The sequence below is a fragment of the Malurus melanocephalus genome, unplaced genomic scaffold (assembly GCF_030028575.1).
Source record: "Malurus melanocephalus ecotype Western Australia unplaced genomic scaffold, MMel_1.1 scaffold_40, whole genome shotgun sequence".
Lineage (NCBI taxonomy): Eukaryota > Metazoa > Chordata > Aves > Passeriformes > Maluridae > Malurus > Malurus melanocephalus.
Window position 1 is genome coordinate 2,006,879 of NW_026623272.1, and position 26,438 is coordinate 2,033,316.

Below are 26,438 nucleotides of genomic sequence, written 5' to 3' on the forward strand. Positions count from 1 at the left end.
AAAACATATCAGTGGGACCTTTCAAGGTGAATATGGATCATCATAACAATTTACTAATAAACATGTGACTGATGACTCCTCTGCTCTTCCCAAAGGAGGTGCACCTTCCTGAACAATTTCTTTTTTCCTAGCAGAGCAAAACTGAGCATTTTCTTTTTGCAAGCACAARTTTTTTCATAGTATTTCCTAGCATTTCTAGTGCAGATCAAGAGCACAGCATTTACCTCTGAAATATTCTCTGCTGACATCTACAGAAATTTTCATGCCCTTCAGATTTAATTTTGTGTAGARTAATGCATGGCATAATATGTAGGTCCTGTGTTTTCAATTAAGCTGCATTAGGTAACTATGCTCTTCTTTCATATCCCATAGCAAAGTATCAATATCCAGATGGCAGTGTGCTGGGATAAAAGATAGCTACAGGCTTGGCTGCTACTGTAAAGCCAAGAACTAACATTTTATCCTGTGTGATAAATAAAGCCGAGCTCCAGACTCTCGGCGTATTGGAGTTGCACTAAATAATTCTACAGTGCTGTTTATTACTGGTTTCATTGGATAATATGCAGCTGTAAAACCTGCTTGAAGCTTTTATTAAGAATACTCTGTCATTATAAAAAGGTGCCTACAACTTCTTTATGATACTGGCAGTGCAAGAATTTTTTTGTGCTGACTTTCTGCTGTTGTCTAGGAAGGGCTTTGCCCAGTTCCTGTAGGCATTAGGTTCCACAAATGTCGCTTGGGAAGACGACAGCTTGGTAGAGTCTAAGTTTCAAAAGTTATTTTAAAGGTATTTTATTTCTTTTTCTTAAGTGGTTTTTTTTCAATATTTAATTTATTGCTTCAGTTGAAGTTCAGCTGATACTCCCTATAGTATACACTGTACTAGTGTGTCCCTAAGTAAAGCTTAAGCTGAGGTCATCCAGGTAGTTCTTGTAGAAGGGGCTGCAGAAGAGCAGAGAGACTTAGACTGGCCTAGATTTGTTCATGTAACTTCAGCCTCAGTTTACCTAACTGGAACTCTTCTTGTCTCAGAAATGTTGAGCTGTAAAATGGTGTCTGTGCTCATATAATTGTTAGACGGTTGTGCTTCTGAGCAAGTTATTAATGTTGTTACTGATTCCTTGGTAAAATGCCATTAAACTTTCACATTCCTCAGATCTTTGAATTCCATAGCCCCTGTTTGTGGCACRCTTCTTGGAAAATGCAGTATTGAGCGCCTTGCAGTGGGATGTGGTACTAACATAGTGTCTAACATGCTGGATCAATGGGTGAAGAAACTCCTGAATTGCTCAGTCTCTAATCCTTGTGTGTCAGAGAAACATGCTGTCTGAATCAGTGACAAATACCATATTTTTGTTACATCCCCTGTTCTCCATATTTTTCCTTTTTTTTGTCATTATAGATTGCACCTAAGAGAGAAGCAGAGTGGTCCACAGTGCGAAAAATGAACCCAGCAGCCCATCCTATCCTGTACCTGCCTGAACATGGGAAGAGACCTAGTACAAAGCCAGAAGAGACCTAGTACAAAGCCAGAATGCATCTGGGCTTGCAGTCTTTTTAACCATATTAAGTTCTGTTCAGAGTTAATGGTAAGTAATCTGCTCTGAGTATGATATGATTCATTAAGCAAAGCATTACAGTAGTGGCACTTCACTTCGTGGTGCTGGGTTCAGTCCTTTACGAAATGCAGAACTAATGTTTCCAGATACATCAGCTTTAGTCTCRTTTCTGTTGAGCAAATCGTGCAGTGCAGGTGACAAGAACTGTAATAAGTATGCTCTTCTTTTCTTTMTGTTTTTGTCCTCTCCAGATGAGCTCAGTGAGATGGTCTCAGCAATGCTGAAGAAGGGAAGAAYAGACTTGGAAGGCAGGAGCTATTTCATAGCCGCATTCTTCATCTTTTTGTGATGCCCAATCATGAAGACTTTATAAACTTCATTAGGTAGAGTATTGCTAATAGTGTAATATCAGTAATATTGTATGATGTGATATTGCATTGCTCTGTTGTTTGGTGATCAGGTGGAGCTGCATTAAATAAATGAAAAATGACTTCAATGAACATTATGGGTGACAGCAGTAAATGGAGAAGGTGGGTACCCCAGGAAATGCTAATAGCATTTTTTAAGCCAGTGTCTATTTCTTTTTTTGGCTCTTTCCATAACCTGTTGTTCTTTTGTATCTTGATAAAGATGGAATAAAGGAAAAGATCTTTTCATTCATCTGGTTCAACTTCTTAACAAAAAGACTTCAGAGTCCTAGTAGCTGTTAGAGCATCTTAATGCTTTGTCCAGCAGGAAATTGCACTCATGGTGCTGACCATAAACATCTGTAGTGCTGCAGCRTGTGCTGCTCTTGCTCCTCAGGGCTTGTGAAATGTCTGCTGTGGCACAGCCCTCTGTGACCTCTTTCATTGAAGGGTGRAATTTGTGAGTCTTTTTCTGTCTGGAGCTTGTGGGAGCTCCCTCCTGAGCCCAATAGTTCTGAAATACTGCAAGAAAACATCTGACAGTGCTCTCTGGGAGATGTGACTGACTTAATTATTATTAACATTTATTAAGTGCCTTACAATGGAGTGGAAGAGCCATTGCCTTCATTTTTACAAATAGGACAACTGGCATGTAGGAAGAATGAATCTCTTCTATCTTCTGCAATTCTTGACCCACCTAATTAGGTGATTGTCACAAGAAATGAGAAGCTGGCTCAGGGGAATGGCACTGGGGGAAGCTGCCGACACGATCCGTGCGCACCGCGCTTCTCCCTCGCACAATGGCTCAGCGTAGTGAGCAGGGCTTCCCTCTGTGAGTGTCGCTGGGCCAGGGAGGAGATTTAAAAGGGCTGAGGAGCCTGAGGCTGTCTATCAGAYAGCTTCATTACAGATCTCATCCAGGGAAAAAGTGGGGAGCTGCAGCTCATTTCTAGGAGCTACTCTGGTTTTTTAGCAATTCCTCACCCGCTGCCTTCTCCTGCTTCCTTTTGCTGTGGAGCAGCTTTTCCCCACAATAAGCTGATTCTCTTCCTGAGTAATATTTACACTTAGTTAGCCTCTAAGGCACTAGCTGCTTCTTCTCGTCTAAGACTTCAGTTTCTTTTTTTTTTTTTTTTTTAATTTATTTTGCTAAGAAAGGGAATCTGTCCAGCTGTTACAAACAATAGTGGTTTTGATGTGTATCAATAAAGAGTTAGAGATGTATGTTTTCCATGGAGAAGATAAAGAGACTTAAAGCCTGCTTTAAAGGAAGGCAAACCTTGGAGAGGTTTACTTAGATGTACAATATGCCCTATTCTTTCATTTTTAAAAACAGTATTAAGGGATTTTTTTCAAGAAAACTGAAAATAATTTCATCTTTTTGATTGCATTTTTTTTCTTAGTCTCACAGTTGTAAGATAAATATTCAGAATTAGGAGTTGCTAAGGTTAATGTGATTAAAATGAGCATGTGATAACGGACTCTGCACATTAAAGATTAAGAGCTCAAATTATAGACTCCAGAGGGAAACACTCCGTGAGCATTTGTGAATTTTGTTTGTGCAAGAAATGCTGGCTTAGGCCTATGGTTGCAGTTGCACAAGAGTTTTATCCTGTCTTGTCTGATCTGCAGAGAATTCTTTTGAACACTGTAGTGTTGGGGTGAAAATGTGGGGGGGGCAAATGAGGAAATAATTTTAGACTAAGCATTAGTGTTACTCTATAAAAATAGAGTAGTTTTACCYGATTTATTCACATTTACAAAGGTCAGTTTATAGCATTCTAAGTACAGTAGTTTATTCTTTATGTATAAGTTGATCTTCTATACAAATGTAATTCTATATACAACATTTAGTCTTTGAATGCAAGCTGAAAATACATTAGCAATTAATTTATGTAGGTTATGACTTTCTTTCCCATGTACTTTGCAGTGGTTCCTACCCTAAAGTTGAGTTGGTGTGTGCTTAATGAAAATTAGATGTGAAATGTAATATGTAGAGGACAAAGRAGCATTGAAATCCTTATTGCTTTTAAAAAGACAAAGGTACCTCAGATAATTCTCCTTCCTTAATCTCTTAAGAATTTGATGCGTAATTCTGTTATGAGCAATTTGGAGKGAATGAAAAATATTTTTAGAATTGGTTTTGGTATCCGATATTATTGCTCACTTTTTATGAAGCATAGTTTTGTTTTAAAATTTAAAATGCTTTGCATTTTGAGAGGCTAATTTACAGGCAGTCTTGCATTGAAAAGGAAAAGCACCTTGGCCGTTTGTGGAGGGGCAAGCCTTGCTGTTATATCTGTGCAATTTGCTAATGTTGCAACCATTGAAATAAAGTGTTTGTTTACATAACAGCAATGGCATTTCTCCTCCTCTTCCTTGTGGTTTTGTCCGACTAGATGTTATGAGTGGCAGTTGCAGTGACTGCTAAGTGTTTAAATGATGACACCATTATGTGAAGTGATTTTGAAATGAGAGATTCCAGCCAAGAATTACATCTGCTCTCATCTCCTTCAAATCATACTCTCTGGCTGTGCAGATTATGATTGATTTGTTTGTGACAGATTGCAGGAAACAGTCATTGATTTTTCAATATTTTACCTTAAAATTATTTACAGTTGTAACCAAGGGGAGGTATTTCCATGGGCTGTCAGCCCCTGAAAGACTGGGATAATATTCCCTGCTCCCTGACAAGACAAATTACCCGTAATGAGTGCAGTAGCTGAAGGGTATACTTTTATTTTAAAATATGTCAATAACCCAGTGACTAAACGAATATTGATTCAGCATAATGAAGCCTGAGTAATGTGAAAATGAGCTCTTCAAGGAGCATGGTAAAGACTTTCTTTTTAGCTTGTAGCAAGAAGCTTTTCATTCTTTACTGTTAGGTAGTTGAAATGTGCAGTCTTAAACAAGTCATCCTTAAACATTAGTAATATGTGGAATAACGTAACAAAAGAACTTCAGGRTTTTTTCTGTTGGGTTTTTTTCCCCCAAGTTATTTTTCTTCAATATGTTTCAGTAGATCAGACGCTTAAAGAGGAAAATACAAGCTATCCAGGCAGAGATAGAATTACTATTGGTGTAAATGTATTTTGCTGTAATATTCTTCAACTAGCCTAATGTCATTTTTAATGTGGATTCTGAATATGKGCATGGAAATATATCTAAATAAACTGTAGATTTAATTTCATATTATTGACTTCTTGACATACTGATGTGTGTCCTGTGTGATCACTTTAATATTCTTGTCCTTTAACAGTTTGGAATGGCTGGTTTATGAGCACCTAGATATACTGTGTTATAAAACTTAGTTACCATAATGCACATTTTTCTTTCCATAGCATGTAATACTGCATGTTTCTTACCAAATGAGAATTCTCAAGCAGTAATTCATTTAAATTACAGTAATTTATGCAGTGCCATAGGTGTGGTGTGGAAAAGCATCTAATAGATTAATACAAATGTACTTCAATTGTTCAGGGTAAGGATTAGATTAAAGACCATGTTGAGGTACAATTTTTTTTAACATTAAAAGTATTGAATGCTAAAAAAAAACAACCCCACCCTATCATGTGAAAGGATCAATTGGTCATTTGTATTCAAGAGCATTGTGCAACATTGGGAAGGCTCTGCAGAAGCACTGRGTATAAATAGCTGTGTAATCCAGACATATACAAAAAGATATTTTCTTSAGGTATTTATGTATAATGTGTCAATTATGAAATAATGTCATAGCCAGAAGCATTTAGTGAGCATGTTTGGGCATGAAGATGACTTTCTTTATTTTCTGAGGACTAACTTCAATTGCATCCAAMTAGCTTGTGAAAATCTTCAGAAGGATGTTTTCCTATCAGCACACCGRTGATTTTTTCCAAATGTCATTCCTTTAGTATAGCTAGAAACTATTTCAGGAGGCACTTGAGAACCTGTGGCAATGAGAGTTAAATGGCAACCCTGGAATGTAAGATATGTTCCTGTTTCTATCTGTTAGTTTGTAGGAAAAAAGTGGGTTACAACTGTAAATAATTGTAGTTTTGAGCGGGTTCGTGCATTGCACCTGGGATTTCCAAAATATTGGAGAATTATTAATTGTGAGGCAGTAATAAACTCAAAAATTTAACTGTGACAACATTTTGAGGATTTGGGACTCTTGCTAAGTGTTACTAGGAATCTACAAAGGTAACAGTGTTGCAGGTTAATTTCCTGTGCAGTGGTATTTTACACACCCCARGTTCTGTGCCTGTTCTCTTTGTTTCTGTACCTTTTTGTTTCTTTGGCCAACAGCAGGAGATGGACGGGGAGGGCTCTCTTTCCATAGCTTTCCCACAGTAGCGAGGAAGAGGGAGACTGTTCAAGGCTGGGTGCCAGCTCTGGTGCAGACTGAAGGGCAAATAAATGTTTGTTTTAACAACATCTCCCTTTCCTGAATAACACTGCATGAGCTCAGTGGTACTAAGCTGAGTAACAGCAGATACTGCTGGAGGTACTGCTGGCAGTGAAACCAAAGTGGGCTCTGYTTGCAAGCCATTGCCTTTTTCCACTTGCAGGACAGATAACAACTCTTGCTTTGCTGCCTTTCCCAAAGATGAGTCTGTGTATTGAATATCTGACATTCCAGCTCAGGCCTGAAYTGAGTGCTTGGTGCTAAAGGCAAATGGTGCTTTCTTGGCTTTCAAGCCTTGTGGGTGATGCTGGAGATGTCTGGTGATGGTACTTTGGAAGCTCTGCAGTTTATTCACACATCTCCTCTTGGTGTAAGAACTGTGACAATTAGGAGTCCACTTTCAGGTGACTTGAAAGGAGGRAAAAAAAATCAAACAAAAAACCCCCATCCTAAATAATTAACTGGTTAAAATTTCTTGTGGCATTTGGGATCTCCCAGGAGCAGAACATAAGCYGGTTGCTGTTCAGTTAGGTAAAAGCAGAAAAGACTCTGAGATCAAGATCATTGGTAAGAACTGAGTGATACCCTTTCTGGCAGAGATGAGGCTGTTGGTCAGTCATGAAGGGCTGGTATTTAGGGGSTGTATGTCCCTCAGCACTTGGCAACTTGCAAATTTTGACCCATTTCAGTTAATTTCAGTCCTGACGTGAAGACAGTGCATCAGTATGTTCTTGTAGTGGGAAGGTGATGTGATGTTAATTGTGTGAGCTTTGTGTAGCAGTTCAGATCTCTATTCCTAGTTAACAGACTTCATTATGAATAAAGTAGCAACYAAAACCAATGGTGGATTTTTAATTTTTTTTTTTTTCCGATTTACTCAGCCTCTGTTATCTTCTCTACAGACAGCCAACTAACCCAAGTTCTTAGTTTAAAGTGAGGGAGCAGAACATGTTGATGCAGGTGATGAAAATTGTGCTTACTGGCTAAGCCTTCTCCCTCCTGCCTCCTTCCCATTGCCAATTAATTTTTTTGAAATCTAAGAACTAATATATGATGGAACCCAAGTCAGAGCAGTCTACAAGTAGGCAGACAGCACTATATAGAATTTGCCAATCTAACTGTCATGATTACTTGAAACCAATTCTTTTTGCCCTAAACTACATGCTGAAGGTGTTGCTTCTTTTTGTTTAAATTTATGAAAAGTTATTGCTTTTCTCAAAAGCAATTCCATACATGCAGATAWTCCATTTTCTTGGAATGACCATTTTATGTACTAAAAGCTGTCAATAGTGCCGATAGTATCACAGTCTTTGGTATGTTGGCATATGTATTATGGTGAACTGTAAGACTGAGATAACTCTAAAAAAATACGTTAGGGATCCAAGATGCTTTGGGAGTCTTGCTTAACTGCAATGGTTAAAAAAGGTATGGCTGACTTAATTCATGAGTGTTGAAATCTGTGTCTGGAATTATGGAAACAAGTTGAGAAACATGAATAGAATTGATTGTTGATTGTTTTCCTTTGTAAACGCTGGGAAAAGATGTATTGTGCTTTGCTGTGGACTTTTAAGGCCCACAGTGTCTTTTTTTTCTCTTTTTGTTTTCTTTTGTTAACTTATCTTTTAATATGAAGTGTCATTCCCAAAATGAAGTAATGTCCTTGGGCTGGTGGCAACAGCTGGAGTTGCAGAATTCATAAATAATTCAGAGAGGGATAAAGGGTAGGGGAATTTTTTTTGTCATTTGAATCTTTATTATGTGCACACATTTCATTTTAGATATGGCATCATTTGAATTCATTCAGTATGATGATTGCACTGACCTGTCATATTTATTTTGATGTCCCTTCGAAGGACCATATGCTCTGTCCTCAGCATGAAAATGATGCAAGTTGCAAACTGAAAGGCAGTTCTGCTCCTGTAGGGATGAAGCCCCTCACTTGCCGTTGTCACGTCAGTGGATGTACAGCTGCACTGCAGCAGAGAAGGTGGAGTTGTTATGTCAGTGCAGTGACTAAGTGGCAGTGTAGTCTAGCAAAAGGTGGAAAAAAGGGCAAAACCCATTTACATCAAGGTACTGTATGGCATTAAAAACTCARCTGTCACTGAGGGCCAGTTGGTGTGAGGAACCTGGCATGTGGAAGGTGGAAAGGATCAAAGCCAGCTAGAAATCTGCCAAGGTGGATGTGTGCCATGGTATCTTTAATGTGGGAATACAATTAATTACTCTGTTGGAAGAGGGATTGCCATGCACACAACCTCCTGGGGTTGAATGGGAGTTAGTCTGGATATGCAAGGTTCAGATCTTTTTCTTTGCCCAGTCCATGTCTTCCTTTCCTCTGGAAGCTGCTTGCTTAGCTAAACAAAATTTTGGATAATGCTTTTTTTTTTGGAAGGGGGGGTGGGTGGTGAATATGCASTTGTAGTTTTCCTCTTCACTGATTCTGCTGTATTCTTGCATCTGGTCCTTCATTTATTTTGTTGCTATGTTCCTGTGGATGAGTGGTACGTTTTCCAGAAGTTACAGGCTCAAGTTCAGCCGTGTCCCATAAGTAATGTCTGYTCCCTACTGGCTAAAGCACTGGCTGGTATTAGCAGCTCATAGYTGGTGGATAACAGGGCTTTGCTAGTGTTACCTTTGTGTACAATATCAAACCACAGGACTGCAACCACCTCGATATTTTCATGGTGCAAAGTGTAACAGTGAGTGGTGATTTGTATGAAGTGCGTGGTCCACTGTGCTCATGCCAGTGGCAGAAGGAARCCAATTAAGTGCAGATTAGTGAAATACAGTATCTAGAAGCCRTGAATGGGAATGATAACTGTATGCAAAATTGTTTCTTTTCTAGATCCTGCCATCAATGACTGAGCCTCCCTGAAATCTTCTTATCAGTTACTGCCAAGATGAGAAGGATAACAGGAAGGAGGAGTGCTTAAGTGGCTTTAATGACAGTTAATTTCTTCTGTTTGTCAAATGACAGGTTGTTTTTTCCTCAAAACTCTATTGTCATGACAAGATGCTTTTGGAAGTCATCTTTGTAAAATAAAACTGACAATTTTTAGGCTACAAAGAGCTATTGTATCTTTCTATAGAATGTTGTCATTATGGTAAACTGCTGGAAAGTCTTAATTTTTGAAGCAATTTAACTTGAATACTTCATTCATGTATTTGAATGTCTGTTGAATGCCATGTGAAAAGTTTCTTGCCAGAGTTCTTTTATTCAATGGAATAATTATTCTTACAATGCTCAGTTTATTATTGTCTAAATTACTGTTTCTGTAGCCTCCTGCAAAAATGTTTCTTTTTAGTAATTCTTAAACAAATAAGGAATGAATGCGTTTTTGTCCCCTTTGTCTTTTGATCAGGATATTTTGCCTTTCAGTGAAAATGTCTTCAGTTTTTGGAATGACACAAAACAAAGAAAGGTGCTTTGGTATTTGGGTTTTTTTTTTTCCCCAACAGCACATGTCTTTTGTGCAATGATTTTTTTAATATRTACACTGCCAAGACACAATTACTGGAAGGAGAGAGAGAAGCTGTTGGGAATGTCATGTTATGCCAAATTAAGAATTATTAGCTCTTACTTTCTGTGCAATCTCTTCGACTAGAACTCGACCTATTGCGTCTGGTGTATACTTTGACTCTAGTGGAACTAATGTGTCCTTGGAGTAGCATTTCAGAGTAACTTCAGATTCATGGTTTTTCACACGTCTGCTTTAAACTGCTGGGATTAACTTCAGAGAAGGCGAGAGATACAGGCTCCTTTGTCAGCAGCTGTGCTGGTTAAAGGAGGCTTCATGCACACTTGCTTGCTCATTCTGTCCCTGCTAGGGAAGGAAACTCAACTGTTTCCCTGAGCACACCCAGACTWATTTCAGCCCAAGTTAATCATGTTATCAAATATTAGTTACCCAGCACCCTGGGTCACTTTGATGAAGGACAGGGAGTAYACAGACCAGCTGTGCAGACATCATGTCTGGGAAGGGTGGTGTGTTGACAAGAGGGTTGTTGAGGACGGGCCCTGGTGTGTCACCTTTCCAGCAGGTGCAGTTACATCTCTCAGATGTGGTAATAATTGGACGTGTTAGAAAGCTGTGCAGATCTGACATGCATAATATTCACATTTCGGGGACATCCTGTATCATACAAAATAAACCTGTGCTCTTTGACTTACTCCTTGAGCATGCCAGTGTGAGGGGAGAGACTTGGTGTGAGTGTGTGTACATAACAAACCTATTTCAGGAAAATTATCTGGTCAAGGTGTGGGAATGATACAAGTGTTTCCATTATCTCCAGAACATGCTGTTTACTCATCAAAGAGGCTGCCTCAGCCAGCACATGCCTCAGGAGAACTGCTTTTGACACACGAGATGCCTCTTGAGAAGGGAGAACACCTCCAGCAGGAATGGCTGCTGTTGCTTCTCTGCAGTGTTGAATCAGAGATGCTCGAGTCTGGTGAGGCATCCAAGCTCTTGATATTCTTTGTGCCAAAATTAGAATGGTGTGGATAATCTCTAGTACTAGGATGTACTGAATAAGCAGTGCACTCAACAGCTCCTTCAATACTGACCCTTCCTGTGAGAARGCTGTGGAGTGTGGGTGCCATCCGATAGATGGCTTGGACATACAAAGAACAAGAGGCTTTCTGATCTGTCAGAAACCTGAGAGCAGCAGAGCTGCTTGTGTCTCCTCTCAGGGCACTGCCAGGGGGAAAGAACATAGTTCAGTCACAAAAGGACTGAACCTCCTCCAGCTCAGCTTGTGTGCCATCCATTGTCTGCTCTTTGGCCATRTGGTAAAGGATGAGAAGTATGCAGTGGCCATACTGTACATATGGAAGGAAGGAGAATAACGTACCAGGTCTGTAAGGGAGGGGCAGGTGCTGCTTTGAAGGCMCAGGACTGCTTGCCCTGGCTGTTGATCCTTGGCAGCACTGCATTATCACTGTATCTTCAGATCAGAGCCCACGTCTGCTGTTCCCTGAAAAACAGTAACGTGAAGGGATGAGGCTTAAAGAGATCTGGGAAGGTGCACAAACTTAGACCTCACTAATATTTTACAATTCTGTGTAAAAACATAGTGGGAAAGTTATTGCTCTTCTGCCAAGTTTTGAGTTGACTTGGCTATATACTGCCGTATGTTGAGAAAATGTTGGGCTCCTGAGTCTAAACCCTTTCCTACCCTCGGTAGCCTGTACTTGCAGTGGGGTGCCTGGTGTGTGCATAGTTCAGGGAGGCAGAGTGCCAGCCACATAGTTTCCAAAATCCTCAGCTTGCCCCATCCAGTCTCTGAGCTCCATGGTGGACGGGTGCGGCTCCAGGTGTGAGACTTGTGCCCTGTTCCAGCAGCCCAGGGTTGAACTGTGGCTGAGCTCAAGAAGTGGTGTACCTCCCCCAGACGACTGTCACATGTCTCTCCTGACCATGAACTAAGCACAAATGAGCCTCCACAGCTCTCTGAGACAGCCCACAATTAATATAACTTTTTATCTTAAAAGGGACTATTGCAGTGCCAAGATTGAAATGTTTAATGAAATACTTGGGATTGCCTAGGAATGTTTTTACCTGCTTAAGTGGTAATACACACTTAAACAARTACTGCAAAACATCTTATGTAGAGCACTGTGGTGGATGTTAAGCTGATGAGTAAAATTTTACATCCAAGCACTTAAAATGATCAAATACTATAGTTAAGACTRCCATACTGTTTATGTAGTGCTAAAAAGACAACAAAATAATACTTCAAGGAAGGCAGATTTTCTTCTTATAAATACTCCAAATAATAGGTTGGTTTCMAGTAGACTTCCTGGCTCTTCGGTGATTGCTGCATTCGTTCTGAATCTATCAGGAATCCCAATCGCAATCATGTGTTTATTATTATAAACACATGATTTCTATATATGTTCTCCACAAATATGTTGGACAAAACATAGTTTACCTTCTTAACTGGTGCTATATGGTTACTTTCTAACTCCTTTAATTTCGGTTCTAAGTTGATTGAATAAAAGGTGCATTCCTGAAAATAATCTTTACATCTGTAATGGGACACTTGATTTTATATGCCTGCTTGCATACTCCAGACATAGCACATTTTCAAGGCAATATGTGTTGACAATATACAGAGATAAAAATCAGTTAATGACAAACTAAGGAGCAAATTTTTAATAAGAGCAATGACTCATTAGAAATTATTAGAAAGGGAATATTAGGTTTTCTATCTTTTGAGTGAGGATGAAGTGTTTTTATAGAGGTATGTGTTTGAACAAATGGCTAGGTGGGGTAGAGGAATTCTTCACAGGCTTCTGTGGCTTTTGCAACACCTGGGGTCAGACTGGGTCATCTTACATCCTTCTGGCTTGGAAGGGAGTGAGAAGTCTCAGGACAGCAAATGTCTTCATAGAATAGCAGCTTCTACTGAAAAGTTACTCAAAGTTATTCAAGCTTCTCTTCACAAATGGATTGTGAGGGGCATTGGTAAGGTTCCTGTCTCTTAGTGCCATGCCTTTTTCAAAGATCCTCTTTCACCTGGCTGTTTGTTTCTGCAGGGTGTTTCATTGGTTTAGGTGGGTTGCTCTGGTCCATCCATCCTCCCCCCACCCACATTAATCAAACAGCACATGGACATCTTTTTTTTCAGAGCAAATGTCTTCTACAGAGTGCCTATTTCTACAAAGTGTAATGTTGCCTTTCTGCTCGAAATAATTATTAGCTTGAAAATAATCTGACAGCATCCTGCTGTGGATAAATTAGGTTTGTGCTCTAAGATTAGTTAGCCAGCACCCATTCACTAACACGTTACAAGAAAATGATTGCAAGTTGATTGTATCCAGTTATCTGCCTTTATTCTTTTTAATGGGCTTTTTGTTGCTGTGCTGTCACCAAGGTTGAAATAAATGTGTGCAAATCATACTTTTCCAAGTTCCCTGCAGCCTGGGGAGATGGTGTTTGCTGTCCTGTACCATGAAAAGACTTGTGGGCAGAAGTGTTTGGAGTAGGGGAGAGGTTGTCTCCATGTAGATTTCTGAATCTTGTGCACCTTTGATGTTGGCTAACAGGGGTGAGCTCTGCTCTGTGGCAATCAATATTACCACCAAAGTTCCAAAATGCCAGGTATAATTAGCTCATGTGTTTCAGTAGGTGTTGTTATTTTTCAGATTGTATATACAAGCCTGTTTTCATGCAAAGTCCATGTTTTACTTGGGAAGAATGCTGCGAAAATCTGAAAAAGCAGAAGAAATTATTCAAAGTTATGTGCTAGTGTTTAAGATTTTTAAAACAACCACAAGATCTTTATTTCTTTGTTTACAGTTGATTAGGGTTAAAGTTTTAAAAGCTTAATGCTGACTCTAAGTGCTTTACAGTCAGTCACTGAGAATTATGGGCTTGGCATGACTCACGTTTTTGTCCTTCAGTATATCCATTATTGTTAGATGCTGAGTAGTCATTGCACATAGATGACTGATTTTTTGGTATTTTACATTTTCACATGTTCAGAAAAATACTTCGTTAAAGCAGCTGCTGGGTGAATGGGGTAATTAAAGAACTGTACTGCTTTTATTGAAGTTGACATATGCTGCACATTCCTTAAAACTCAGTATGTGAGCAGAATGTTTCCAGGATTTATTGAAGGCAGACATCTAGAGATACTGGGCAGCTTTTAATAGTAGTAAAGATAACTTCCAAGTTTTATGCTGTTACATAAATCTGTCTTTCAGAAGAGAGCTGTTATTGCAATACATTGCTCGTGTTCTTCATATTCTGTCTGTGTGTATGTTTAATGTATGTACTTATACACCTACACACAAATGCTTGACCTGAGCACTTTTATTTGACAGTGATTGTATATTCTATTTAGTATTTGGAAAAAAATAGTGTTCTAATGTTGACTGAGAATCTTAACTTGCTTGATGCTGAAAGAAATCTGCAGTATGCTGTGGGGGGTTTAAATTGATGTTTTTTTAAACTGAAATGCAACCCTGATTAGTTTGAGTTGCAGCTCTTAGTGTGTGAGTGTGGTGGTAGCAAGCAAGGAACCTTACTTGCTCAGCATAAACTGAGGCTGGGTTTCATTTTAACTAGTATGATGAGTGCAATGTTCCACATGGGTGATATTTTTGCAGCTTATGAAAAAATAGACTTGTTTATTTATCATCCTTATTTCATATGATTTCAGAGTAGAACGTTTTCCTTACTGTTAAATTATTTGGCTAAAACTATCAAACTTTCACTGGTATATCTTGCAATGCTTAGACCCTAAGACCTTTTCAAGCAGTAGGTTTGAGTTACCATTACTGCAGACTATAAAATGCAATATTAAAATACATGCCGAAAGAACATTGTTCATTAGCTATGAATAAAGATATGAAAAAACTATTTGCAAAATTTTAGGGTTTTTTGYTAAATTCTTCCCAGTAGATTTTGTATTTTCTTTAGTGTGGAGCTTGAAAAAGAGGTTTCTTGCCCTTACCAGGATACATAAGATGCTGTTGTGTTGATGATCTCAATTTCTAGGACTGTGTGAACGGAAAATACACTTTATAATTTTATAATTAGTTTAGGYATGCAGTAGAAGTTTCTTTTATGCCTGGTTATCTTCAGGCGAGGTATTTTTAACTGTCTTTGTAGTTCAACAAACTCATTTGATRGACAAATCTTTTCATATTGGGTTCTGCAAGTTGAAGACAAAAACATTTCTAAACTACTCGTGTGTTTTAACATTGTGAGTCAATTCCCATGTGTTAAAGTGTAAACTACTAACTAATCCATAAAAGTTTATGCAGCAGAAAGTCATTTAATTAACACTTTTAATTTCAGCTATGAAAGAAGGTGAAAATGAGGTCTGGAGAATGGASAGTGGCTTTGTTTTTCATCGCTGAAGACTCTGTAAGACACTGTAAGTCCACTGATGCCTGTGGTACACAGACCATCTCCTGCCTGCTAATTAGGCCTCTCCAGTGCACTCTCTAGMAATGTGCTGGAGAAGTTTTTTTCAAAAAACCACCATGCCATCATAAATAAGGGAACGGTACAGTATGTAACTATTACACACCGCTCATTTGGCAGACTATAATTTAATAGAACAACAATGATCAGACCAGTATATCAGTTAATTTTCAAAACATTTTATTCCACGCAAATTAGCTCAGGTCCTGGAGGGCAAAATGACAAGAGGTTACTCGTAGACTATGTATTTAATTAATTGAAAAATGCTCAAATTGCTTTTACAGTTGTTATTAAAAAGTAGAATCAGTGTTGCCAGTGCTCAACCATAATTAGAACCCCRGGGAATTAAATATTTAGCATTAGTAATGTAACAGCACTTAGGACACAAATTTCTATTTTTGTAATGAAAGCAATACAGTGTAAGTGCAAATGGCTGAAACGACAGCTGTGACAAGGCAACCAGCCTGGGATATTTCAATAAGACACCTCGTTGGACAGCGAGTCTTACTGCATTACTCGTTTGTAAGAGTCTAAATCCCAATAGCCAGGCATTACACCCAGTATTTAGATTTCTAATTGCTCACAGGATGAACGCTCGGGCAAATGTCAGCAGTCGGTGTGGGGAGCACACGGCGATTTCCCAAAGAAGGAGGCAGAGGTGGGTGCCTTTGGCCGAGCGGCCAGGGCTGGGGCACGTCCCAGGGCAGCCGAGGGGGGAAACCAGACCTTGTTTGTTTTAAGTTTAATTACATTTTAAACATAAGTGCTTTCAGTGATACAACATGAAAAGTCGGATATTGGGCTCTAATGAGCTGTAGTGGTAGATGGCTGGAGACCCTGAGGGATTCATTCACTAAATTAACTGGATAACAGTACTTGGTTTGGGCACGGCAGGATGGCTGAGCTGTGCTTAAAATCTCCCTTTCAGAGCTGTCTCTCATTCCTGTTTTCCTTCTAAACAGTCTGAGTAGGGACTTCCAGAGCCGCCTGCTACAACTGTTCAGCTTGTCAGAAGTATTACATTACTAACTAATAAGTAATAAAGCATATTTGACTTCATTTCTCTTCTGTTTTGTTGGGTCTTTTTTTTCCCTGGAATAGCAGGGGAAAGCTYGAAGGCAGTTGTGTATCTTCTGAATAAAAAAAAAAAAATAGCTGTATTTGGGCAAGGCATGTCTTGGCCTTCTTAAAGCACTGATTTGTTTTTAGGACAATCAGGTAGGGGGGTGGAATGCTTGTTTTTGAAGATGCTTTTGTTGYGGTTGGCACCTGCTCACAGGACAGCGCTCGTGTTTGAGCTGAGCACGTAGCAAGGATGTGCTGTGGAGGTGGCACTGGCCAGGACAGCCTGTTTGATGGGACCAGCACCGTGCCTGCAGTGCCACATCCAGCACAGGCAGCAATGCCCCAGCTGCTGCTCTYCTGCTTCGCAGACACTTGGTTCTGCTGCACGTCACTCTGCAGAGAAAGTTTATTTTTACCTCCTCCCTCCAGAAAACCCAGCAAACAAACARCTCTGTTTGACACCAAAACTTGACAAGCAGTACTAAAATCTCYGGTTCTGAAATTTAAGAGTCTTCATCCTGAGATGTTTCGAACAATAGTTACAGAACAAAGGGCCCCAGGGGTGGAGCTGCCCCAGCAGAGATGCTGGAGCTTCTGCCATCCGCCCTGCCCATCGAGCTTCCCCCAGCAGCACACACATCCTCAGTGCAACTGCCCACAGTCTGGGGGTATAAAGTGACACCTGCCAGCCCACTAGGAGCCCTTACCATGAGGGAATCTTGGGAGGAGAGGGTTTCCCTTGGTTTTTTTCAAAGTGCAGTGTTTCTTCAGCCTGGCTTTCAGGAATAGTTTTGACCTGTCAGCTGAAGATTTCTCTCAGTGTCTGGTTGTAGTTGAAGTTGTTGAAGTCCAGTGAGGCAATGATGGAGCTGTGTAATGGGGTAAATTACCTGGCTGCAGTYGCCAAAACCTGTGGGAGTTTTCACTCATTCAAGTGAGTGCAAAATGCTTATGGCCAGGGATAGGGTTATGAATGCACACCACTCTCTTGCTGCTGACCTGCTGGGGCACAGTAATGTTCCCAAGGATCAGGAGTTTCAGTTTTGTGTGTTTCCTGAGGTGGAAAATTCTGAGAAAATCASCTTTTCTCTAACAGATTTATGAATTTGGGCTCAAAGTGTAGAAAGTAGCATGTTTTGAGTACACTGAAACCTTGTTGGGTATCTCTGTGCTTCCCTGGGTGCTTGCATCCCAACTACTTTGATCCAGCTCCTTGAACTTTTTCCTGGCTACCAGAGATTTGCAATTAGAAACCCTTTGTGCTCTGTAATTTGTGTGTGTGATGCACAGAATKAAGGTACCCAAGGGTTTGATGTAACTGTGTATTACTGCTTGCTTGTAAATAATCCTCACCAGCTCTTACTTTGTAAATGAAATTGTGGCATTTTCCAKCTCTCCTTCCCTCTGATGCAATTAGAAGGCCTGGGAATAGTGCTGGGGTCTTGCCAGCAGCCCTGACTCACAGCAGGACAAGCTGTACCTGGACTGAGCTTTGTGTCCCCACAAAAAGCATCTCAAAGCTGAGCTGAGCTGAGCTGTGGATGAGCAAACAGCTGCACTGGCGTGACAGCAGCACCATTGCTGAGAGTCGTGTCAGTGATCTGGGCTCTAACAAGTCTCTATTCTGGCCTGGGAGGAGATATTTATTTATTTCTTTAAAGTGTGTGTCCATAAAGCTGCTCTTGAGGTTTTTGAGGCTTGGGTCTTGTCTGTCATTGCTGGGATCAGTTCCTGTGAGTCCTGCAGCAGTTGGTCTCTCCCTGAGGATGGCTGGAGGGGGGCTGTGGGCTTCAGTTGCCTGGAGATTGGCTGCTGGAAAGGCGTTTCTGCCTCTGCTTCATTCTTGTTCTTGGGCATCTCTTCTGCCAGTCTGTACCCAGTGCTGTAAAACATACARAGGCAGTCTCAGACCTTTGCTGGTTTCTCATCCTTTGAGGATAAAATGCCACTTTTTGCTCCAAAATCCACCAGCATTGTCTCTTCAGAGGCACATCATAAGATACTCCATCAACAACTTCTGCCTTAAAACATAGACTAAAACCACAAACTTTAGAGAAGGTTTGTCCTGCCAAAGGCCGTTAAAGCTTCTGCTAAGACTCTCCATAGCCTTGGCTGCTGCCTGGTGGGAATGAGAGTGTGCTACGAACGCTCTGGAAGGCAGGAAAAAGGTGGCCAGAGGCAGGGCTGAAACAAAAGTTTTCCTTGGGACATTTTTCCAGTCCAGCTTTGACCATTCTGACAGCCCCTGATGCTTAAGGAAGAGTTTAGTTTTAGCATTTCATTTCATTTCACCAATTAAGATAATATTTTAGGAAATGAAAACATTCAAAATATGGTTTTAATATGAATTCGGACTACTTATCCTCTTTAAAGCACCTGTAAATCCCAGAGGCAAATGTGTGGTATTGGTCATAGCCAGGTTTTTGAAGACACCTAACTGATCAAAAATCCAGCATTGTACTGATGAATGTTTCTGTTGTTTAAACAAGSAAACCTAGTGTGAAAAATCAGACTTAACCTGCAAAAATATCTGGGCACTGCTGCAAGTTTTCCTGCAGCCTTGAGTGAATGGCTCTCCAGCTGCTTGTTGATTTTACCATGGAATTGTACTGCCTTGGCATTCCAGTGGTGCTGTTCCCTCCAACTCCACAGGTGATGGAGCAGCTCTCTGTTGATGCTGTGCTAGGAGAGAGCAAATGAGCTGAAAGCAAAGAATGGCCGTGTGAGGAGCCCTCCTTGCTGTTTGTCCTTTCATTGTTGCTTCTGCTGATACTGRTGCTCTTCCTTCAGTTATTGTCCAGCATGAAAGGGAAATAGCTGGACAAGAATTTTTCTATTTTTCTGTTTAAAACTGCGTGTTGAGGCGGGGATAACTGCTTTTCTCTGCCTCTTTTAGATATTGCCTCTTATTTCTTAATGGCCTAAACTTCTAAAATTCCTCTCAGAAAAAATCCACTTTGCTTTTTGTGACTTGTTGCTCACATCCTCTTTTGGATGTATATTATTGAAATTGTATTTTAAATCTTCTCTGAGTGTCTCCTAAGGTTTTCTCTCTCTTCCTTTTGTTGTTTGCCTTTTTTTTGAGGGACTAAGTTTCTTGTTGTTGTGTTGTTTGTGTTTTTTTGTTCAGGTTTTTTTTTCTGTTGTTGTTTTTCTTTTTAATAAACCCATCCTCAGGTGGTGTTAGAGCCACCCTGCTGCTGTAATGTGAAGTTTTAAGTCATTCCCAAGCTTCCTGCAGCCTTTAGGACCTAATCCTGTGGCTGCTGCTGGGTCTCCTAACAGCATAGGATGGGAGTGACCCTTCCTGAGCTGTGGCAGTGGCAGCTCATCTGACCCCAGGGGCTTTGCTGCTGCTTTGTTATAAATACAGAAGCTGGTCCCTGAAATAATTCAAAAACTTAGATCCAACTGCTCAAAAAGCTCTGAAATTGGGTTCCTGCTGTGTTGTGTCCCTGACCTACGTGTTCCCAGAGAGGTGGAAAAGTTCAAGTGGTGTTACTGACCTGGGCCGTATTAAATGAGCGAGGGGCAGGTTTTGGGTCTCAGCTGTGGGGGTGGAAGGGTTCTGAGGCTCTCAGTGTTACATTTGTGTGCGTGACGATGAAATGAATTGGTTAATGAGTGCCTGAGCATCTGTTCAGCCTCTGGTAGATGCTTTGCCAAGGTTCAAGTTCCCTGAGGAGGATTAGCCACCTGGTCTGGTTTTCATGATATAGTGACAAAGGGGACACCCACCTTTGGTTTTACTGCTGAGGATGGCCAAATGTACAGGGTCCCCGGGAGGTCTGTGAGTTTGATGTCTTTTTGTAATTTAACAATTACTTTTGTAATTGTTACAATTTAGGTTACAGCAGAGTCTGCAATCACTGTGGCTTTTTGTAGGAAGAGTGACATCTACTCACCCAGCGTATTGCCAAACAGACTTATTTATTTTCCTTTTTCTCAAATGACACGGAGCTCTTTTCACACAATTATCACTCTTGCTGTATAATATATATAATCAATATACACCATAGGGCAACAAGAAGTGGTGATAAAAAGAGGTTTAAAGAGAAAAATGAGCATTTCATAGCCTGAACTTACAATTAGGCTTTCCGAAGTGTCTAGATTTTGCTGCATGGACAGCATTATGACTTGATGAAAGGCCTGCACTAAAAGGCTTAAATTTATGTGTGGTAGTATTGCTTTACGATGAGCTTGATTTAGTAGGGSTTTGACCCATCAGACACAATACAGCAAAGCAACTTAGTATGCTTGGGAGACAGAAACATTACACATTTGTTGCTGAACTTTGAAAAAGCTGAAATCGTGTAACCAGCCTGGATTAAGGCAATGAAATGGATGAAGTCTTGGCAAACTGCAAGGAGGGCTTGGCTGGRCTTTTGCATCTGGGTAACCTGCTGAAGCTGTGCAGAATCACTTGGTGTTGGTTTGTTTTGGGGTTGGGGGAAAGGAAGGAGGGGTGTTTTTTAACCCATGGCTTGTTGGATAGGTGTAAACCCTGCAGTGAGCTCTGTGGCAATGACAGAGTTGGGGACACATGCTGAGGTCCCTGGAGAAGAGTCTGAACGAGGAGGAGATGCCTTCAACTGGCTGCATTTATGACCCTGCTGCTGCAGRACCCYGTGCCCCAGGCACAGCCCATGGATTGCAGATCTGCCCCGCTCTGGGGATGGTGCAGGGGCCACCACGAGGGGGAATGGCCCAGGCAGGACAGTGCCACAACAGGAGCTGCACCTCTTTGCCTTTGTGCACACACCATGGATGTGCCCATTGGCAGGAACGTGAGGAAGCATGGGAAGGAATTTCAGAGCCCAGTCTGCTGGATTTGGCAGTGGTTTAGTGCCCTTGGGGGACAGGAGACCATATGACCATCTGGGCTGATCATCCAGCTCAGTGTTCAGCTTTGGGCAGCTCACGAGTGATCCTAGAATGTTTTGGGTTGGAAGAGACCTCAAAGACCATCCAGTTCCAACTCTCCCTGCCATGGGGGAGACACCTTCCAACAGTCCAGGTTGCTCTGAGCCCCATCCAACCTGCCCTTGGACACTTCCAGACATGGGGCAGCCACAGCTTCTCTGGGCAGCCTGTGCCAGGGTCTCATCTCCCTCGTGGAAATTTTTCCTRATGTCTAATCCAAATGTCTATATTTACATTTTTCCTCATATCTAATTTAACCCTGCCCTCTGTCAGTCTGAAGTCATTCCCTCTTGTTCCATCACTCCATGCCCTTGCCTAAAGTCCCTCTCCAGGTCTCTTGGAGCTCCTTTAGGTACTGGGAGGTGCTGTAGGGTTTCCCCAGAGCTGTCCCTGTTCCAGTCTGGAGAGCCACAGCTCTCTCACGGGTGTGCTCCAGCTCTCTGACCATCTTCACGACCCTCATCTGGACTTGCCCCAACCAATCCATGTCCTTCTTATGCTGTGGGTCCCAAAGCTGCTGGGCACAATGCTCCAGATGGGCTCTCATGAGGACAAGTAGAAGGGGAGAATCACCCTGCTTGAGATTTCTGCATTTAGGTGTCCCCAGTGCCACTCGGTGCTYTGCTGCAACCTGCCATTTTTAGACAGCCTGCACGTGAAGGATTTACAACCTGTGCTGCCAAACCCAAAGGTTGGCCTTCTCAGACTGACTCAAGTTGTTTGTAGTCACAGGTTCTGGTCCTACATTTTATCTGGCTTTACATAGTCAGTGTTCTTTAGCCAGAAGAAAAGGTGATGTTTTGTGGCAGCACACTGGAGGATGTACCAGTTGGGCTGGACACCAACAGCACAGGATGTTCTGCAGTTTTGAGCTTTAGTTTCTGAACTTACTTGCCATTTAACAGTGATTTTTTTTTAATGAAAGTAAGATAATGATTGCATGGGTAATTGTGGAATGTGACCAAGACAACATGGTAGAAAATTATCCTGCATCTCACAGTTGATCTTCCTGCACCATTTCTTCCCCTTACGGGCCCCACACAAGATTTACCTCTGCAGGAGCTTGCACGTGGGAGTGCAGGCAATGCATGCTTSTCCAGCAAAGGCAAGCTCTGCTACAAGAGTCCTTGTGGCTTGGGAATAAGGGGTGTGATAATTAAAAGGTGGTAGAAAATAATGCACAGGGACTGWTTATAAGTTCAAACAAACAGCCAAGAAGCATCATGTAAATTGCTTCCCCTTCTTTTCCTTTCCAGTGAAAACTGTTGTTGTAWAAAGCATGTGAGAGATTCTTTCAGGTTTCTAAAACCTTGTACAAGACCAAACATCTGAAGCCCCAACCTTTCAGCTGGGTGTAACAGGACCCACGCTGCTCGCTGCTCGGTGGGGTTTAGTGCTGCAGCTGGGTCCCTGAGATCCCTGAGATCAGTTTACTAAGGCTGGTTTTGGCACATCGTACCAGTCTCCCAGTATGTCTTTTACATATTGCAAAACCATTCATCGTTCATTTGATATTCACCAGCATCAGCTCAAAACCACTTTGTGAGTAGTTCTGAATTTCTGCATGTGTTTTAAATATATTGGGTTTGCCAGGAGTGAGCATAAGCAGCACTGGGGGTTTCTTCCTTCTGATTTTGAAACTCTTTCTGCTGGTTTGTTTGGTCTTACTGATCACAAGTAGATTTCTGTGCTTTTAAACTGAAGTGTAAGTCTGAACCGGCCTTTCCTAGGTAATGGATAGTTTAATGAAACTGGATGAATGAAAGAGTTTTTAATTAAATATGGCAAGAATAGTAAATAAAAGTTGTGTAAAATAATCTCACTTGGCTGTGTGCATGCAGTCACTGAAGCAGTTAACAGATGATGTTTTTCACTTAAGGTTTTGTGGATTTCCTTTACTCCTTTAGCCATTTCTGTTATTGACCAACTGGTCCCATCTCCCAGAGTGTGACCCCACTGTTCCTGGTGGGAGCTGGGGTGGCTGTGCTGGGAGCACTCACAGGATTCTCCTTGGCAGCTCCGAATCCCCTCCCCTGGCTGTGCCTTTTCATCTTTGTAAGTGTACAAAGGGGAAAAAAAACCCTATCTTGTTAAAGGCTGAGCTTGTCTGCTGGAAAAATGCCCAYTTGCAGGTGAGAAATTGTCTGTCTCAGAACAAGGGAACTAATTGTTTGGCCCGGTCTGGCTCTAAGCACTCTGAGCAATCTGGGCTCTGCCGCTTCCTCTGGGAGATTACGTTGCTTAATACATCAGAGTACCAGGAAGTTGGTTTCTTGCCCTGGGTATTCAATTTAAAATTTTCTTTAATCTCATTACTGAAGCTGGCGAGAAAAACAAAATGTTTTTCAGAACAGGGGTTTGCTGCTTCTTTGGGATCCTCTCAGCAGTTTGAAACCCTATGGGTCTCCAAGGAAATTGTCTGTAGGTGACAGTCAGATTATAAACATTCTGATGGGTTTCTTCCAGGTCCCTACAGAGGCCTCATCAGTTTGGCCTTCAAGAGTCCTGACTGGTTTCTGTAGGGTGCTATAACATGTATGACACTTTTACATGTAATTACTTTGACCTTTCTAAGCCTGGTAAAACTTTGTCATGGAAGGAAGCGTGTAAAAATGTGAATATTTCTAAAATACGAGCAATTAGGGGGAGATGGGAAATGAGTATGTGAGAGGTTCTGTYTCAAACACCTGGTGACCCAAGCACCAGCCCTCGTGTGACCGAGGTGGAGATGAGGAATGGTCTCACCCCAAAGCTCGTGACTTGGAGACAGAATACACGAGTTTTGCTGTGCCTTACACAGATTTATTTGGCGACCCCGTACAAATCACTTAACCTCCTTCTGCCCACAGTCCGTACAAGAAGGATGGTGTTTCCCTATCTCTCAGAAGTGCTGGACACTTAATTCATTAGTGCTTATAAAGTGTTCTCARGTCCTTTAGAGGAAAATGCTGCGTGTCCGTGGCGACTTAATGTTGATTCATGTGCAGATTCTGAGGCCTTGGCTCCCCAGTGCCAGGATAAAGACCRTGGCTGACAAATTCATTTTTATCATGAACCTAAATCTTCTCTGTGCTATTCCAGGACTTGCATAAAAGAAATTCCCAATGAATATTGAAGATAAATATTGAAATTTTATGATGAATTGTGTATGCTTACTTTAAAAATATCTATAAAACCTTCTCAATACCTTTTGAAAGTGTCTTGACCCCACCTGCTGAGCCCTGTGGTGATTTTGAAGGGAGGCAAGTGAGATGCTGAGAAAAGTATTTTTTTCAATCCATGCTTTATCTTCCTATTTTTTTCTGGCTGAATTTAGAATTGTTTGGAGATTTTTTAAAAAGCGTCATAGATATTCAGATAAATGTTATCATATTCAGCATGGTGGGACATGTCATTTTCCATTGGCATCATGTCACAGGCCAGTGTAATATGTCAGAAGTATTTTATTGCACTGGCTTCATCGCATAAATGAGATGAGACGGGTTGCAAATCAAATTTACCATACCTACCTTTAATATATCCTAAACAAGCTAACAGCACAGGTCTGGCTGTTTCACAGGGTGGTGCAGCAGCACAGATCTGGCCTCAAATGTTGCGACAGGTTATGAGGGACAGGCAGTTTGYTACCTCCTCCTGTGTGCCTCGCAATATCCTTTATTATCTACAGTTGGAATCCTGTGTCAGTTCAAAGATAAGTGCTGAAGGAGGCAGCCTGATGCAGATTTGGACGAGAAGGGCAGAGGTGGAAGGGCATTTGATAACAGTCCCTCGTTGCCTTTTGCTTTGTTTGGGCTGTGGCTTCTCATCTTCAGCCGCACGAAGTGTGGCAGWTCTGCCCTCTTCCAATCTCTTGGCTCCAGTCCATGTTCCTAGGAGGAACTCCTCACGCCTACCAGTAATGCCTTGGAAGAGAATCACTTTCAGCCATTATCAGAATAATTTGAAACCTTGAAAGTAAAAATGAAGAGCTGTTAGCTTCCTGTGGAAATCAATATCTGCTCACTAGAAATCCAGGTATGCAAGGAGAAAGTGCCCTCTGCCTGGAACACTGAATTGCTGCTGTTTGCTRCATGATGAGTTTGGGCAACTCTACGTAAAGACATCGTTCAGTCATGCTTATTTGGAAGGCTTGCTGTTGAGGAATAGGGATGGAGCCAAAATAATTCATTCCACAATTAAATATATTAGCGTTTATTTCAGCAAGCCAGTTTAATCTTAATTTACAGTAAAGCTTCATATCTAATTATGTTAATTAAGTAATTTGGTAATTGTTGGTTGAAATAAGTTTGTAATGGTAGTGTTACAAACTACTTTGGGTAGCTGAGATTGCAGTTACTTCTCTTTTCTGAGGTGGAGAAGGAGGGGCACTTCACTTGTGCCAGAGTGAATATGCAGAGTATTCTCTATAGAAATTCTGAGCTCAAATCAGAGAGAATTATAGAAATGCTATCTATACATTGAAAATATTGATTTCTAAACACTGAGGTATATTATTCTTTATATGATAATTTGGGGCTCTTATATTTGCAGCATTCAGAGGAGGAAAAATTAYGTGGAATAACAGTGAGAAACCTCAGACTGGGTAGAAAGGGAGAAGGTGAAGGAGGGAGAGAGGGAAGGGGTCAAAAGGAAAGTGATTACATGGCCCCTGGGACAATATGTTCTCAGGGTACAAATTTTGCTGTCCTGGCACAGCTGCTGAGGCTGGAAGGATGTTTTTATGACTGCACAGCCTTCCTTAAATTTGGCCTTGGGCTTCCATTGTGATGAAGTCCCATGGATATGGAAATGTCATGGTACTGAGTCAGTGCCACTGTCTTGAACTTAAAATCCACAACAATGATGATATGAACAGGTAGATAAAAGGGACACAGAATTTATTTRCTGCTTGCTTGAAGAGGGAATATTTCAGCCTCCAGTTAGAGCACAAGGACAGCTGGTGGCTGCCTGGTTGCAGTGGGTTCCCCTCCATCTCCTAGAGTAAATGCTGGTGGCTGGTGATCTTTGCAGTTTGTCACTGCAGGAAAGCCTTGAAACACCCTTCTTTTCTCCTTAATACAATAGATATTATCAGACTTCTGTTGTATGTGCTATTCTACCTTTGCTAGATGTTCACGAGTATGTCTTCCTGCAAACTGTAAGCTGGTGAAGTTST

The 26,438-nt window shown here is 41.2% G+C and overlaps 1 long non-coding RNA gene across 3 annotated transcripts in view; it reads left to right on the plus strand.

Annotated features, from left to right (window-relative positions):
* LOC130572736 (uncharacterized) overlaps positions 1-16,315 on the plus strand; it is a 20,507-nt gene extending 4,192 nt beyond the window's left edge. For 2 of the 3 annotated variants that reach the window (XR_008965255.1, XR_008965254.1), the window contains exons 4-6: positions 1,403-1,589; positions 1,811-1,942; positions 9,202-11,428. This is a non-coding gene — a long non-coding RNA (uncharacterized LOC130572736). Of the gene's footprint in view, positions 1-1,402; positions 1,590-1,810; positions 1,943-9,201; positions 11,429-15,166 lie in introns of those variants that run through there. The other variant, XR_008965256.1, reaches the window with a different exon arrangement.
* Positions 16,316-26,438: the final 10,123 nt, after the last annotated feature.